Raw genomic sequence first — 14,381 nt, forward strand, 5'->3', positions numbered from 1 at the left:
ACCAGGCCCACATACTGGGCACTGCCTGATCTCAGGCCAGAAAATAACAGCAAGTCCCAGTTCCACAGGTGGCAGCTGCCCTCTGGGCACCCCGGGGTCTCTGAGGGGACCCCTGGCCCCCCATGACAGCCGGCTGCGGCACAGGCAGTTCTCACAACACAAGCTGTTGCTGGCTCCAGCTCTTCCCATCGCAGCCACTAATCCAGAGCGCACGTAGGCACTGGCATTTACCTCCCGTCAGACGGCAGCCTGCCCACCCGGGCGCCGTCACACCCAGCGTGCCAGGCGCTGGCAGGAGGCACCAGTGCCCGTCTCGGGGTGTCCCCGGTGCAGGGGACAGGCCGGGGAGCTGGTGCCCAGCGGGTTTGAGGGCGCAGCTGGAGTGGCTCCTCATTCCGCTTCCTGCAGCTTCAGGAGCAAGCTGGGAGGTTTTACACAGCCGGTTGCAGCAATGCCAGCCTTCCCTGCAGGCATGGCTGCTCCCGGGCACGGAGCAGGGCCAGGACACATCCTCACGGTGCAGGAGTACTCCTTGGGGTGCAAGCTAAGAGGGAACTTGTTTTCCCTTTTTAAATCACAGCATGATCCCAAATGCAGGTCTCTGAGCCAGCCCTGACCCGTTGGGATGGCATCCACCGAACACCCCAGAGCCCCGGCAACGTGGGCACCTGCCTGCGAGGTTGGGCAGGCAGCACGACGCCAACCGACGCAGCGCTTCAGCCAACGCACCGATACCCACAGAAGGATTTTGGGTTCCCTGGATCCTCTCCCAGGCTTTATAATTATTATTTTGAAGTGCGGCACATTTGTTCCCTGGCAAGGGAAGCGGTTTAAAATAAGGAACCCTGCCTTGGCATCCCGTGTTCCTCCGTTCCTTCCGGCCGGGCGGCTCTGCCATCTGCACATCATTTCACAACAGATTTAAAAAAAACCTCTCCCTAACGAGCCACCATCCCGCTGACGATCCGGAGCCGCTCTGCACCACGGAGCCAAGCCTGCGGGGATCACATCTGCGCCACGATGCCGGCTCATCCCTTCTCCACCTGCGCAGCCGAGCGGGGAAGGTGCCGCACGAATCCGGCTCCGATGGGAAAAGCAGCCTCTTCCACAATCCCTCCCTAAGGACAGGGAGTGACTCAGCTACTGGCCACGGCCACACATGGGGCCCAGAGGACAGGATTAGACCTCAGATTGCTACCTGAGCTGCAGGTGCTGCCTCCAGTGTGGGTGAGCCCAGCACCGCAGAGGCCAGCGGATTCATCACACCCAAGGCTTCACGCGGATCCGGCTGCGCCGTTTCGGCAGCAACCGGGTGGCTTTGACGGGTCTTGGGTGCCGGAGCAATGGGGGAAGGAATCTGGTTTCACTTTGGCTTTGCCGCAGCAGCACCGATGTCTGAGCAAACCGCCCCACGGCCCGCGGGTTCGGGCACGAGGGGAAGCCGGGAGGAGACGGGAAGCACCCAAGCTTTCTCCCAGCGCTCTCCCAGTGTCCAGCCACCCACGCTTGGGGACCTCCTGGGCTAGGTGAGGTTCCTGATTTACCCCCATGGGATTTTTCTTCTGTCTCTGATCCCCGCCAGAGCCCACACAAGCGCTGAGCACCCCAAGGCAGCCCTGGCAGGGAGCTCCCCAGGGAGGGGAGCCGATAACGCCTTTTCCTAGCACAGTTCATGCACACGCCAGGAAAACCCAGCCCTCCCAGCACACCGGGCAATTGCCTGTCTCGGCATACACCAGTCCTGGTCGGAATAAGGTTTACAGCCACACAAGCAGCGAGAAGCCTGCAGCAAATCAGTTTTTACTTGCTAAGTACGTTCAATCATGAATAAAACACAAACACTGACAATTAAGCATCTCTCACTTCTTCCCCACAGGCCCCAGGATCCCATTAAACTGGAACATTCGCGTGCTGATGCGAATTCAATGTTTTAGAGCTTTTCTGTGGGGCCCTAAAAATACGCTCACATGGGCTGCATGTTAATTATGCCTTTGATTTCACTGAATCTCAGCCATCTTTCGCTCCCCGCTTTCTCTGCTCAGTATTTTTAGAGCACTTGAAAGCTCACTGGTACCCATCTGTTGCTGGGATCCTGCTGGGATCCTGCACTGAGTGCCGGGCCGGCGTCCCGCTTTGGGGCGGGGGTGACTAACGGGAAGAAACGCTCTCACGGCAGGGGCGATGCCAGGCAGGGGTGAACCAACCCGATCCCAGCTCTGCGCCTGAATTCGACGGTTGGACTTGATCTCAGAGGTCGTTCCCAACCTACGATTCTGTGATTCCCTCAGAAGGAGGCTGCAGCGGGATGCTGGGGAGCGAGGATGCCGGGGGACGAGGATGCTCAGCCACGGGCACCTCCAGGGGCAGCAGGAAGGGGAAGAAGTCTTGATAATAGCCTTAATAATAATAATAATAAGCCTTAATAACCCCCAGGCTCCTGTTCCTGGCTGCTTTGGTAAAAGGCTATTTGCACAGCTGGTAGCTGTGCCACTCGCCTGCCCAGGTACCTACTGCTGCCACCCACCTGTCCCCAAACGTGGTGGCCCTGCTGCAAACTGGGATTCACCTGCCCGCTGTAAACACCTCCTCTGCCACCAGTGCAAACCCAGGACGAGCCGGGAGGCAGGGGGGGCACAGCAAGACCCCCAGTGCTCCTCCCTTTTCCTCTGCTAAGTAGCAAGTGCGTTTTGCCGCAGCAGAAGGGCAGGAGCCGGCATCCGAGAGGTCCCCCCGGCCAGGAGGGCTCTGCGTGCCTCGCGCCAGCTGCATGGGAAGCGCTTCCCTAAGGAGCGAGGAGCAGGAACGGCGAGGCAGCGTACGAGACTCCCGGCACGCTGCTGCCGGGACACCCTGAGTAAACAAGTGATGCAGGAGGGGAGGGGATGAGGAGGCAGCCTGGTCTCTGGTCTCCAGCACATCCGCATCCGGAGGATGAGCAGGGATGCACGGGAGTGGGCAGGCGAGCACACAGAGCTTCTTCCATTGAGAAGCACCCGCTGGGTTTCGGCTGGTTTTCCTGGAGGAAAGGAGGGAGGGAAGTCCCCCGAGACCCCATTTCCCTGCGAGCAACCCGCGACCCCCAGATCACCAGCATGGGGCATGCACAGTTACCCAAGCTTCTTCCTTTGGAAAACAAACTCCATGGGAGCAGCTCCCCTGTCAACAGCATCAAACACCACCGAAACTACGAAAAGCAAGAACAGTTGAGTAAACATCAACCCCGAGAGCTTGAGCAAACAAGGAAAAGGAAACCCAGAAGTTAATAGTTCCCATTAAAAGGGTTCCTTGCTCACATCACACACTCCGGCTTGCATGTGCCCAGCAAGGTGAACATGGGGATTGCTCTCTGCTGGTGGTCAGATCTTCCTCGGGTTAGGGCAGAAAGCAGCTGGGGACTGCCTTTCCAGCTTTAACCGCAGCCTAAGCACTTGAAGGACAAGAGGAAACCACCACCCTTCATTTAGAGAGATTTTGGGCAAGGAAACCTGTCGCAAGGCGACGCTCATGCTGCAAAAGTTTGCTCTGCAGCTTCTGAACACCATGTTGTCTTCATTTTGGTGTCAGCAGATTTGCATGGGGCAGTTTCCACCCAAGCGCAGGCAGTCGAGGGCAACATCAGGAATTTTCCTCCACTAACTTCGGCAGTGGCAAGAACCACCGGTGTCTGTTGGACTGTGCAGCAAGGCAGATTATTTTTCCCCTAGGTGCATAAAGAAGGCTTGTATTTGGAGGCTGTGGAAGCTGAACGAATACACCTGAACACAGCCCCAGCATGGAAAGCCGCCTTCGGTCTCCAGACTTTGCAAGGGCCGGTCCTCGCCCCAGCAAATGCGAGGGCTCCCATTTCAGCTGCTAAAAGGTTCATCCCTGTCCTACCAAGGGGGACCCGGGCTGCTTTTCCCAAGGCCCTGGCTGCTGGCAGACGCGGTGCCATGTAAATATTTACTCCCAGCCAAACAGCTTGGGAAAGACTCTGACCTACGTCTGGTTTTGAACTTCCTTGGTTGTATCTGGGTTATCGCAGCCCCGGTGCATGGGCTGGATGCTGTGCATGGCGTTGTATAAGCTCCACCCAGCAGCCCCTGCTCCTCGGCTGCCTAATGACTCAAAACCCACCATATCTGATCTGTCTCCATCCTCAGCCTGCGCAGGAAGAGCCTGGGTGCTGGGCACCCAAGCCAGACCCAGCATCCCCATCCCAGGGGGATCGCTGCTGTCAAAGTGAGCCAGGTCCCAGACGAGCATTTGCCTGAGGCGATGCTTCTCACACTGCGGCTAAAATACAGACTATGTCCATGCCCTGAGCTGCTCACAGCAACTTGGAAACCCTCACTCAAAGCCAGAAGGGGTTGATTTGCAGCTCTCAAATCAAAAGCAGCTCTCGAGGTGGCTCCAGTGCTGGGAACCTCTTGCAAAAGGGAGCTAGGAGCCTTTGCCTTTGCTCAGTTCAGTCTCAGCCCCCAGCAGAAAGCCCCAAGGACCACAGACACCATGTCCTACAGCATCTGCAAGGTCCCCTCTGTCCCCATCTGACAGCATTTCCCTGTCCCACCCATGCAGGACTTACCTCTCCCTTCCCATCACCCCAGCCACTGCCATACAGCTCCATATGGCATGGGACCCAAGGTCAGGTTTAGTCAGAGCTCTGGCAGCGCTCCCCTAATTTTAAAGACCTCTCTCAAAGCAGCGCAGAAAGAACATTTTAATAACATTTTAATCCAACACTTCAAAAGAACACTTCTGATGAAAGAAAGGAGGCACAGCCTTCATGCACTTCTCTGCTCTGTATGTCTGCATCTCCCACCCTGGCTCCCACTGTGGGGACATTGCTGGAGTCGGAACTACGAGAGCAATCCCCATGGTTCTAAAAAATACTGATGTTCAGAGGTGATAAATGAAAAATAAAATAAAATTTTAAAAATATTTACAGACAGATAGATACACGTATATAACGTCGATGCCAGGGGCAGCCCGCACCACGAGACAGCACGCCAGCCCTGGGGACCAGCACTATTGGGTCCCCCCAGCTCCCAGAGCCAACGTACGCTCGTCCCCATGAGCCAGTGCCTGCAGCTGGGATTGCCATCAGCCACCACATCCTCCTAGAGCTGGAGGTCGAATTTGGCTGGGATTAACATCCCCTCCTTTCACAGAGAAAAAAAAAAATGAAGGAGGAAGGAAGAAAAGCCACTTGGTTGGTGTTTGAGTTGGAGCTGGGTAAACAGGGGGAGGGAGGAGGGACGGGAGCACTCGGCACGGCTGGAAGGGCTCGGCACGTTCACGGTTAAGTGAGATGATCCTGCAGCTTCACCCCAGCTTCCCAAGCGCCCACGCACGGGGAGCGTTGCAGGAAAGCCAGGCTGCTTCCACGAAGATGCCTGTTAGCTAAGAGGAGGCACAAGCAATGAGAACGGTTACAAAAACACTCCATCCTCCCAGGCTTCAGAAGTTTATTGGAGCGGCTGCAGGCTCCAGCAGGCAGGCAGCAGCCCCGAGAGAGAAATTACACAATTATTAACCAGGGCTGAGGCAGCTCTTCCACCCCCGGATGATTTTTTCTGAAAGGAGGTAGATGAGGGGTTAGTCCGGGCAAGGGGGTGGTGAAGCCCCTCGGGCGATGCTTGCTGCAGCCCCGGGGGACCCATGGGCGCTTGTCTGGGCTGCAGGATGGGACCGAGCGGCCGCGTGGCTTGGGTGCGGAGCGTGCTGCGGCACTGGAAAAGCCCTGGGAAAAGGCACGGGGGCCGGGAAGGAGGCGGTGAGGGGGAGCAGGCATGCTCAGACGGGCTGCCCTTCTGAAGGACACTGCAGAGAGCACGGGCTGGAGGAGACACACGCGGCTCAGCAGCACCAAGGCCCCTCTAAGGCCACTTTAACCCCTTAGGACAGCAGGCTGGCAGGGTCCGGTGGACCACACCGAGACGCAGCAGCCCTGCATCGTCACCAAACCCATCACCCCAGCGGCAAGGGACGCAGGAAGGAGTGGACACCTTCCCACGCTCTCCTGGGACACTGGGACCACGTAGAGCCCTGACACATGGATACTTTGCTGGATGAGCTACAAAGTCACTGATGTGTCACCATCCACGGGGACTAGTCATCTGCAAAGCCGTTACCCAGCACCGTCCCCTTCTTTTTTCTCCACTTAGAGGAAACAGCAGGGCATGGAGCAGGGCTAGGGCCGGGCTCCAGGGTCTGCAAAGCACCGAGAGCACCCTGACCTGGTGGTCACGCTCTGTATTTTGGGGTGGTAGGGGGTTGAGGATGTGGGGCTAAGCCCTCGGCAGGGTTAAAGCCCTGCGAGGATGGCAATGCAGGAACAGAACGTTTTGCAACTGGCTCCCAGGGGAAAACCCATCTCAGGCTCCCAGCTTTTGGCCACAGCTTCTCTCCATTTATCCCCTTTCCTCCCAAAAAAGGCACTGAATTTCTCTCTTTCCCCTCCCGACCATCGGCCACTGCTGCAGTTGTCCAAAGATCAGCCAAGCTTCGCCGATCGCTGGTGGCCTCCAGCACAAGCCTCGTGGGATGTCTCGTAGCTGCCGGGAGCGCGTCTCAGCTCCGCTGTGCAGCCTCGCTTGTAAAATGGAGCTGGATCCATCAACCTGCCTGCAAAGACAGGGAACGAGGAGCCTGAGGAAGGGCACGGAGAGAGAGCTGCATGCGCCTGGCACCAGCGCGGGGACCAGACGTAATGGGGAAGTCTCGAGGGAAGGGGATGAAAATTGAACCTGCTGGAAAGGAATTAAAAAGCTGGTGATTTACACCTAAAAATAGATCGAAGCCACGGCTCGTGTCACCCTGCAAGGGGAGGTGGTAAAACCATGGTACTTAAATTACAGCCATTGCGTCTTGCAAGCTCCAGCGTCACCACCTCCCCTGAACCTCCAGCCCCGGACGGCACACACGGGGCCCTGCCACAGATCGGTGGGGAGCAACCCGCCCCTCGGCTTCGCCAAATCCTGTTCTGCTTCACCACGGAGCAGGGTTTTAATGCAGGGTCCAGGTCTCCCGAGGGCTCTCCTGCAGCTCTCTTTGGGCTGGTTTCAGGGATTTGGGTTGGTTGGGGCAACCTTTAAAAAAGCATCCAATGGCCTCAACGTCCGGAATGGAAAAGCTTGTATTTTCCACCCCAAAATGAAATTGTGTGGCTAGAAGTTGACTTTTTTCTTTTAAAGATACAGGTACAGAAAGAGCTCCTAAGCAAAACAATTTCCTCCAGATCAACCCAAATGTTTCAATCAAGTCTCATTATTTTCTTGTCACTAATTACAAAGAAAAGCCAAGAAAAAGGAAGATAATTAATTTATGCTGCTTTTTGTGACTCACTGAGCTAATGCAGATACCACACAGGGACCACACAGCCGGCACCCACCCAGACCTCGCCGCGGGCTTGGTGTGCAATGCAGGCACAGGGAGAGGAGAGAAAAGCGAGACACCCAGCCCTGATTTCGGGGATCACCTTTCTGCACCCCAGCCACCCGCTGTGACCAGCCCGATGCTCAGCACTCGGGTTAAAATCCATGAGCATCCAGCACTGCCTTGCAGCCTCCAGACACTTTCAGTCTGCACGAAGTGGGGATCCAGTACAACCGTTTTGCCTGCTTTAAGCAGGGCGCATCTGCACGGGATGCAGGCGGGGAGGGAGATGAAGCCCCGTGCTGCACCGCAGAGCTCTGCCGGCTCAGACCTGCTGCGGCTACACCGAGGCCATCGTCGCTCGCCCCTCTGCGCCCAGGCTGGGTCCCCGTAGGGTCCATCCAGCCCAACACAAGGTGCCTAGCAGAGCCCAGCTGTGATGGTGACCAGCTCCCAGCTCTCAGCTCTGAGCTGGATTGGACACAACTCCCCTACAAGTCGCGTCGTCGCAGTCAATAGCCATTAAGACCCGTTGCTAGTTGCCAAAGGTACGGCTTTTATTTTCTCTCGAAGTGACGTTACTGTCCCCCTTGCCTACAGACCTTGCTCAGACAGCTGGGTCCCACCTCGCAGCCACTGAATTGCCCCTTGTTTTCCCTCTCTCCCCCCGATACTGCAAACAAACCGTGGGCAAATAGAAATTTTCCTGCGATAGGAGACCAAGAGCCACCTGGTACAGCCTCCAGCTCACTCAATCTCATGTATTGAGCCCTAACGCCTACAGCGAGGCAAGCGTGCATGAGAAGGTGACCTGCCCAGACCCTGCCTGCTTTGTAGAAGATAAGAACAGCGTTGATAGCATCGGGCCAGCCCACGAAGGCGTCAAAATCTGAAAGCTACAGAACAGAAAACAGACACTGTCAGGTACCAGTGTGCAACAGCCTCGCTGCAGCTTAGCCAGTCAGCCACAGCGACCGATAACCTGCACTGGCCTGGCCCTTGCAGATCTCGCAAGGACTCGTGCAAACCGGCTTGGTCAAGCCCTTAAAGTACAGCCACGTTAGCAGAAGTGGTCGGTCCCGCTAGCGCGGCATCACAGCATCAGGGAGGAGCCCTACATCCCAGGCAAAGGGCAGACGGCTTCTCTGCATCTCCATTCCCAGGAGGGGCTGGCGGGGGGGGTTGCAGCAGGGCTGCGATGTCTGACAGTTCCCCAGTTGCACCATCCTCCTGCAGCAGCAGTTTGCGGCCAGTTCCCCCTGGTGGGCCCCAAACAAATCCTCCGATGGGAGGGGAGACCAGTCCAGCCACCCTGAACCCCCGAGGCAGCTTGAGAGAGCAGACACGCACTTGCCCTTCCCACATCTTGCTGTCCCCTGGGGACCTTCGGGGACCAAAGCCGACGCCCCAGAATAAGATGAACAGAGAACAAGCTACAGCCAGAGCCTTCCTCCTCAGGAGGATGCTGAGAGCTCCCCATGACCCATGCACACGGGGGATGGATGCCAGGGGCATCAGCAGGAGCGATGCCGGTCTGGCACTCTGCAAGGTCAAGGGGCCAAGGAGAAGACAGTTCAGAGCTGGTCTGGGACACGATGCTGTGCTGTTTCACGCCTGGAGCCCTTCAGAAGCAGTTATTTAGAACCAATTCATGCATTTTGCTGCTAGGATGAGCAACGGCCATGGGGACCAGTGATAATGGGCATGGGTCTCGTGTGCTGTTGAACCAGCTGTCAGGGCAGGGCCCGGAGGGGAGGGTGAGCGGGCGGGTACCGCTCCTCCTCGCTGGCACCGGCCGCTGGCATCGCATGGCTGGGAGCGCAGAGGGCGAGGGGCTGAGCTGTGCTGCCCGCAAGCCCCCGCGCAGGCAGCAGTAGCCACGGCAGGGCAACGAGTTCCGGGAAGGGGAAAGCCTCTTCTGGTAACGCAGCGCCTGCAGCGCTGTCATGTAGGAATGTGCCTCTAACCCCCACCACCGTGCCAGGGCCTTGCCTTCCCCTGGGAGCGCCTGCTCAGCCCCACCCCGGGGCTGCTCGCTCTGCCGAGGGCCGTACCAGCCGTGGCAGGCATCGCCTGGCTCCAAAGGGGTGCAGGGGTGCCAAGCTTCATACCCTGTTAACGCGTCCCCCTCCCAGGCACGGGCAACGTCAGCAGAGAAATACCGAAGGATGACGACGGCACTGCCAGAAAACCACAAGGTTGTTCCTTTAGTGTAGGGCTGGATTCAGAGATGCAGAAAGGTCCCAAAAAGATGAGCAGCCTGGGGAACACACCCAAAGGCATCACTACATCCTGCAGCAGCTAGAGCCACCAGCCGCATGCAGATGAGCCCAGCTCCCTACCTGCCCTGACAACCCCACCAGCAGCAGAACGCTCCCCTTGGCAAGGGAAAACTCATTTTCTCTGCCCAGAGCCCTGCTGGAAGGTCGCAGGGGAGGAGGACGCTGCTGCACTGCAGCCAACTGAAATGCGGGTGCCGCGGGACCTCGATGGCAGCGCAGCAGTGCTGCAAAGCCGGAGGAGGATGCAACGATCCCAGGCACGCAGGAGAGCTGTGAATCATCTGCAGGCACCCTGGATATCAGCCTGCCAGGATGGGCGGACCCCCCTTGCAGAAAGCCGCTGTATACACTTATAAACAAGCTGTTTACGCAGACCAAGAAAACATCAACGATCACAAGGAGAGATCTCTTCCTTGGGGCCCAGTCCAGGTCCAGCACGAACTCATCCCTCCAGCACAAATCTGGGGATGAGGGGATGCTCCTTGCTTTGCAGTTTGCTCACTCAGCTGTTCCCCCATCCGAAGGGGCTGTGTCCCTCTCTCTTCCCAAGCACCCGGCATGCGACAGCTCAGGGAAGCCCGCCCAGACCTTTGCACGGTCCAACACCCGGCGTTCCCTGCAGCTCTGCAAACCAGACAGCAGACGTTTCTGCCACTGAGCCTGCAACTTCACAAACGATGCCGGCAGCAATTCCTCCCAATTAAACCTTGCTTCCCTGACTCAGAAGGTCTGGTCAGCCAGGCGAGCCAACGACAGCCCGAGTTCTGCATAATCCTCCCCCTTCCAACTCTAAAAGATACACTAATTAATTAAGATCAACCCAAACTAAACAGTTGGCTCCGCTTTGATGCGTGGAGCAGCTTGCAGCAAACTCTAATTGCGGCGCTGGTGTCCATCAGTGGGACAGGGACTCATCCTGCTCCCCGCCTGCACTGCTCCGACTTGCGCTTTCACTTGCCTTAGGCTGAGGTTTAGGAACCAGCCTGCCAGCAACCCCCCCAGAGCTGGCCCTGACCTGGGGCACCCACTGCAAGAGCCACGTTTGGGGGAGACTCGTGTCAAGGAAAACCTCTCTGACACAGGCGGAGAAGTGCCAGGCTGCAGCTGCCCTCGCAGGCAGGGCAGGGCAGGGCAGGAGGATCGCTGCCTCCCTGACTCGCCCGCCTTTGATTCAGCCGGCGACTCACAGGCAAGCCCTAAAAAGCCCATGTTTTTCCCCCCACAAACTTGACACCAGGACGCCTGCACGGCCCCACGCGTAACAGAGAGCAGTGGCACAGCAGGCAGCCCGCAGGCAGGCTCCTGGCAGCTCGCAGGGAGCACCCGCGCTGGCAGATGGCCCCGAGGGCTCGCGTCGCGGGAGGTGATCATCACAACAGCTCTTTTGGGACCAGCGTCCCTCTCCGACCAGGCTGGGATGGGCCACAGCCTGCTGCTCGCCCAACGGCACCTTGGCTGGGTTGAGAGAGCGCTTTGGAACTCACTGGGGAGGACGGGGAGGACAGCGTCAGCCTCCCGGGAGGAGAAGGTGCCCAGGCACTGCTGTCAGACACCGTGACAGCAATCCACGGACAGAGGCGTTGAGTAGAAACACTTTTTTTGAGAGCAGGGAGAAGCGATGTAGCAAAGGCACCTACCCTCGTTTTATCTCTGAAGCACTCACAAGAAATTAACAGATCAATTGGGAGTCTTTTATAGAGCTGGTATTAATTTCCTCCCAGCTGTAAAAAGGAAATGAGAGACAAAAGATATTAAATGGACTTGCCCAAGTCCCCAAGCGGATGGTGTGAGAGCTGGCGTGAGAACCCAGCAGCTCCCAATTTCCAGTCCTATGTTTAGATAATGCTTCTCCTTCAAATCAGAAGAAAAGCCAAGGACACTCTGCAAGAAACGCAGTCATTAAGACAAACCTAATTGCTATTAGAGACTGAGAAACCCCTGGTGCTCTGGACTGTCACTCAACAGCTACAGCATTTCAAACAGGGGGCAAAGCATGGAGCCAACTGGAGATGCTGCTGGAGCAAGCAGCGATGGCTTGGGAAGCTTCAAGGCTTGGTTCCACTGCATCTTGAAGAAACCTCTTCCAGATCCAGCTGTGCACAGCTGTGAGCAGAGCAGCTCCCCACCTCTCTCCAGCTCCAGAGCTGCCCCACGACAAGGTGCTGCAAAACCCAACGTTCTCCTCTGGAGGAGCTTCGAGAAACCGGTTGAGGGTTTGGCGCTACGTGCCAAGCTGGCTATTCAAATCGCCGGTGACTTCAGGGCACCCCGGCAACCCCACTGCCCGCTGACTCGGTGACTGCATTCCTCTAACGGCACTTTACAAAGCCACTCCCAAACCACAGCCTGAGATTAGCAAACCTGTTTAAAGCCTTCAGGCATGCTCCACACACGGTTTATCTGAGGCGGGACCGTACAACTCTTTACCAGCTTGTGGCATTAACCCAGCAGGAGCCGGGCATGCAGGTACGGAGGCGCACAGGGACAAACTGCCACGCAAACTTCTGCTGCTGTTGCTCCAAGGCTCATTTTGACTCTTCTCCACCATCTCTGGATGGGTTCATCACGCAGCCAAGCCAGCAAGGCTGAGCTCTCCTTGGCATAGATTGTTTACCCTGGAAAACTGAGTTTTCTATAGGGCAACAGCATCCTCCTTCGGGTTTATATCCTTCAAAAGCATCAGAACAGCAACAGCAGCTGGACTTGAGCATTTTGAGGAGGCCTAATAAAAGCAAGTCCAGAAAAACTGCTCACGCTCCAGGGAAAGGGGCCAGGAGCTAAACATACCCGCTCACCAGCCACGCTCTTCCCAGATTGCTTCAGCTCTCACAGGACATGCTGGATGCCACAAATAGCAGGGCTAGGAGGGGTCAGCGCAGCACGGCTGCCTCAAGCTGGGGGATTTCTCCAATAAAACCCTCTGAGTTACTTTACGCATGGTGCAAAGCTAAACGTCACACTGTTCAATGCAGATATTGAGTTATTCTGGAGCAGAATGTACTCAAGGTGATTTGAAGAGACAGTACCTGGTTACACAAAATAAGGCTACAGTCGCTCTCCCTGTTCCTTGCCCTCAACCAGACGGCACAGCATTTAATACACGGTTCGTGCTGGCCCTCGAAGCCTCAGGAAGAGTTAAAGCTGAGCCAGCCCGAGGTGACCACAGACAAACTCCCCAGGCAGAGCAATGCCAACTGCCCTTCCCAGGAAGGGCAGATTTCCTACCGGGAACACGGGCAGGAAAGACAAACAAAAGCTTTTCAGGAAATAACCTGTTGGTCTTCACTCCAGCGGGAGGGAGGAGGTAATTGCAATTATCCCTGATTACTACCGGGCTTTGCAAACCCAGACAAAGCAACACCACTCGTAGCACACGCCAGCAGCAAGGCAAGAGCCAACGCGAGCACCCAGTTGCCTCTGCCTCTTGCTCCGCTTTCGGCAGGAGTTGCTGGCACGCGGAGATCCCCCCGGCTAACCTCAGCGCTAGCCAGACCTGGGGGCTGGAGAGCCGTCCCCGTCGGACGCCATTTCAGCCTCCCAGCATCCCCCCGAAGCTGGGCTGCAGGCGATGCTATTTCACACCCAGCCAAGCTGACTGAAATGCTCCTGGGAGCAGATGCTCGCTCCTCTACACAGCGCTTCACAGCCGGGAGAGCAGCCTGTACGTGGCAAAACGCACGCCCCAGGGAGGTTGAGGCTGCTCTCCAAGGGAAACTGAGGCACTAGCAGGGCTGGGTACACCAGCTCTTCTCTTTCAAGGCCTGTGCATGCTCAAGTCTGCGCCTGTGGCATTTATGCTGTTCAAATCTCCAGCACCGGGGTGGGAAGCTGCCATCTCTCCAAATACATCATTAAGATTTAGCATGTTGTGACTCCAAAATGCAGAGCAATTCCAGGCACTGAAAAAAAACCTGCTGCAAAAGGGAGGCTGCTTCTGCCAACGTGCGTCTTGCAGACTTGATAAATAGAGGGGAATTATTTCCCTACCAACACCCTCTATTAAGCGGAATTTAAGAGCTGTCCCTCCAGGCTGATTGTATTGCGACTTTCTGGAGACAAAGGCCGTGGATGCTACACTGTTTATGAGTTCTGGGCAATCCAAGGAAACGCGTTTGTTCTCTTCCGATTACAAGAAGTACTTTGCACTCTCCAACTTTCCGCTCAGCGATCTCAAAACATCAGCCCAACTTCAAACGAGCCTTTGGTCACTCCTGTCCCTATCAAACCCGTGACGCAGGTGGGTCCAGCTCTCCTGCAAAGAAACCCCAAGCCATGGGGTGACATACCACCAAAGGTCACACGCCAGCAAAGGTGACACACCACCAAATTTGTTCTCACTACCCGACTCCAAGAAATGATCAATGTTTGATCTTGCCTTTTCTGATAACCACGCAGCAGCGTGTGTGTGCATGCCCATCTGTGGAGCTTTTAATTTCACTTCTTCTTTCCCAGCACGTTCTTCTGCCCGAGGAAAGAGCAAAAGAACGAAACATGACAAGACAGCCATCCCTCAATTAACACACAACTGGAAGATGCTGGAAAATTAGAGAGATAAGCAAGATATGAAACGCCATGTAGAATAGATTGCAACTGTACAGCTTGCTTAAGGCAGCGTATTGGCCGGCACCATGAAGCCAGAGGACCAAGCACTGATACTCAGTCCAAGTCAAACCATCGCCACAACTTCCCCGCTCCTCTGCTGTTCTCTTCCAAGCCAGCCAGCCCAGGTTTCAAAACACC

General features: G+C 56.4%; 1 protein-coding gene across 1 annotated transcript in view; it reads right to left on the minus strand.

Annotated features, from left to right (window-relative positions):
• The window catches only part of SLC9A1 (solute carrier family 9 member A1), a 31,287-nt gene that overhangs the window by 9,186 nt on the left and 7,720 nt on the right, over positions 1–14,381 (minus strand). The gene's annotated exons all lie outside the window — the stretch shown is intronic.

Source organism: Opisthocomus hoazin, chromosome 17 (genome assembly GCF_030867145.1).
Source record: "Opisthocomus hoazin isolate bOpiHoa1 chromosome 17, bOpiHoa1.hap1, whole genome shotgun sequence".
NCBI classification, from domain to species: Eukaryota; Metazoa; Chordata; class Aves; order Opisthocomiformes; family Opisthocomidae; genus Opisthocomus; species Opisthocomus hoazin.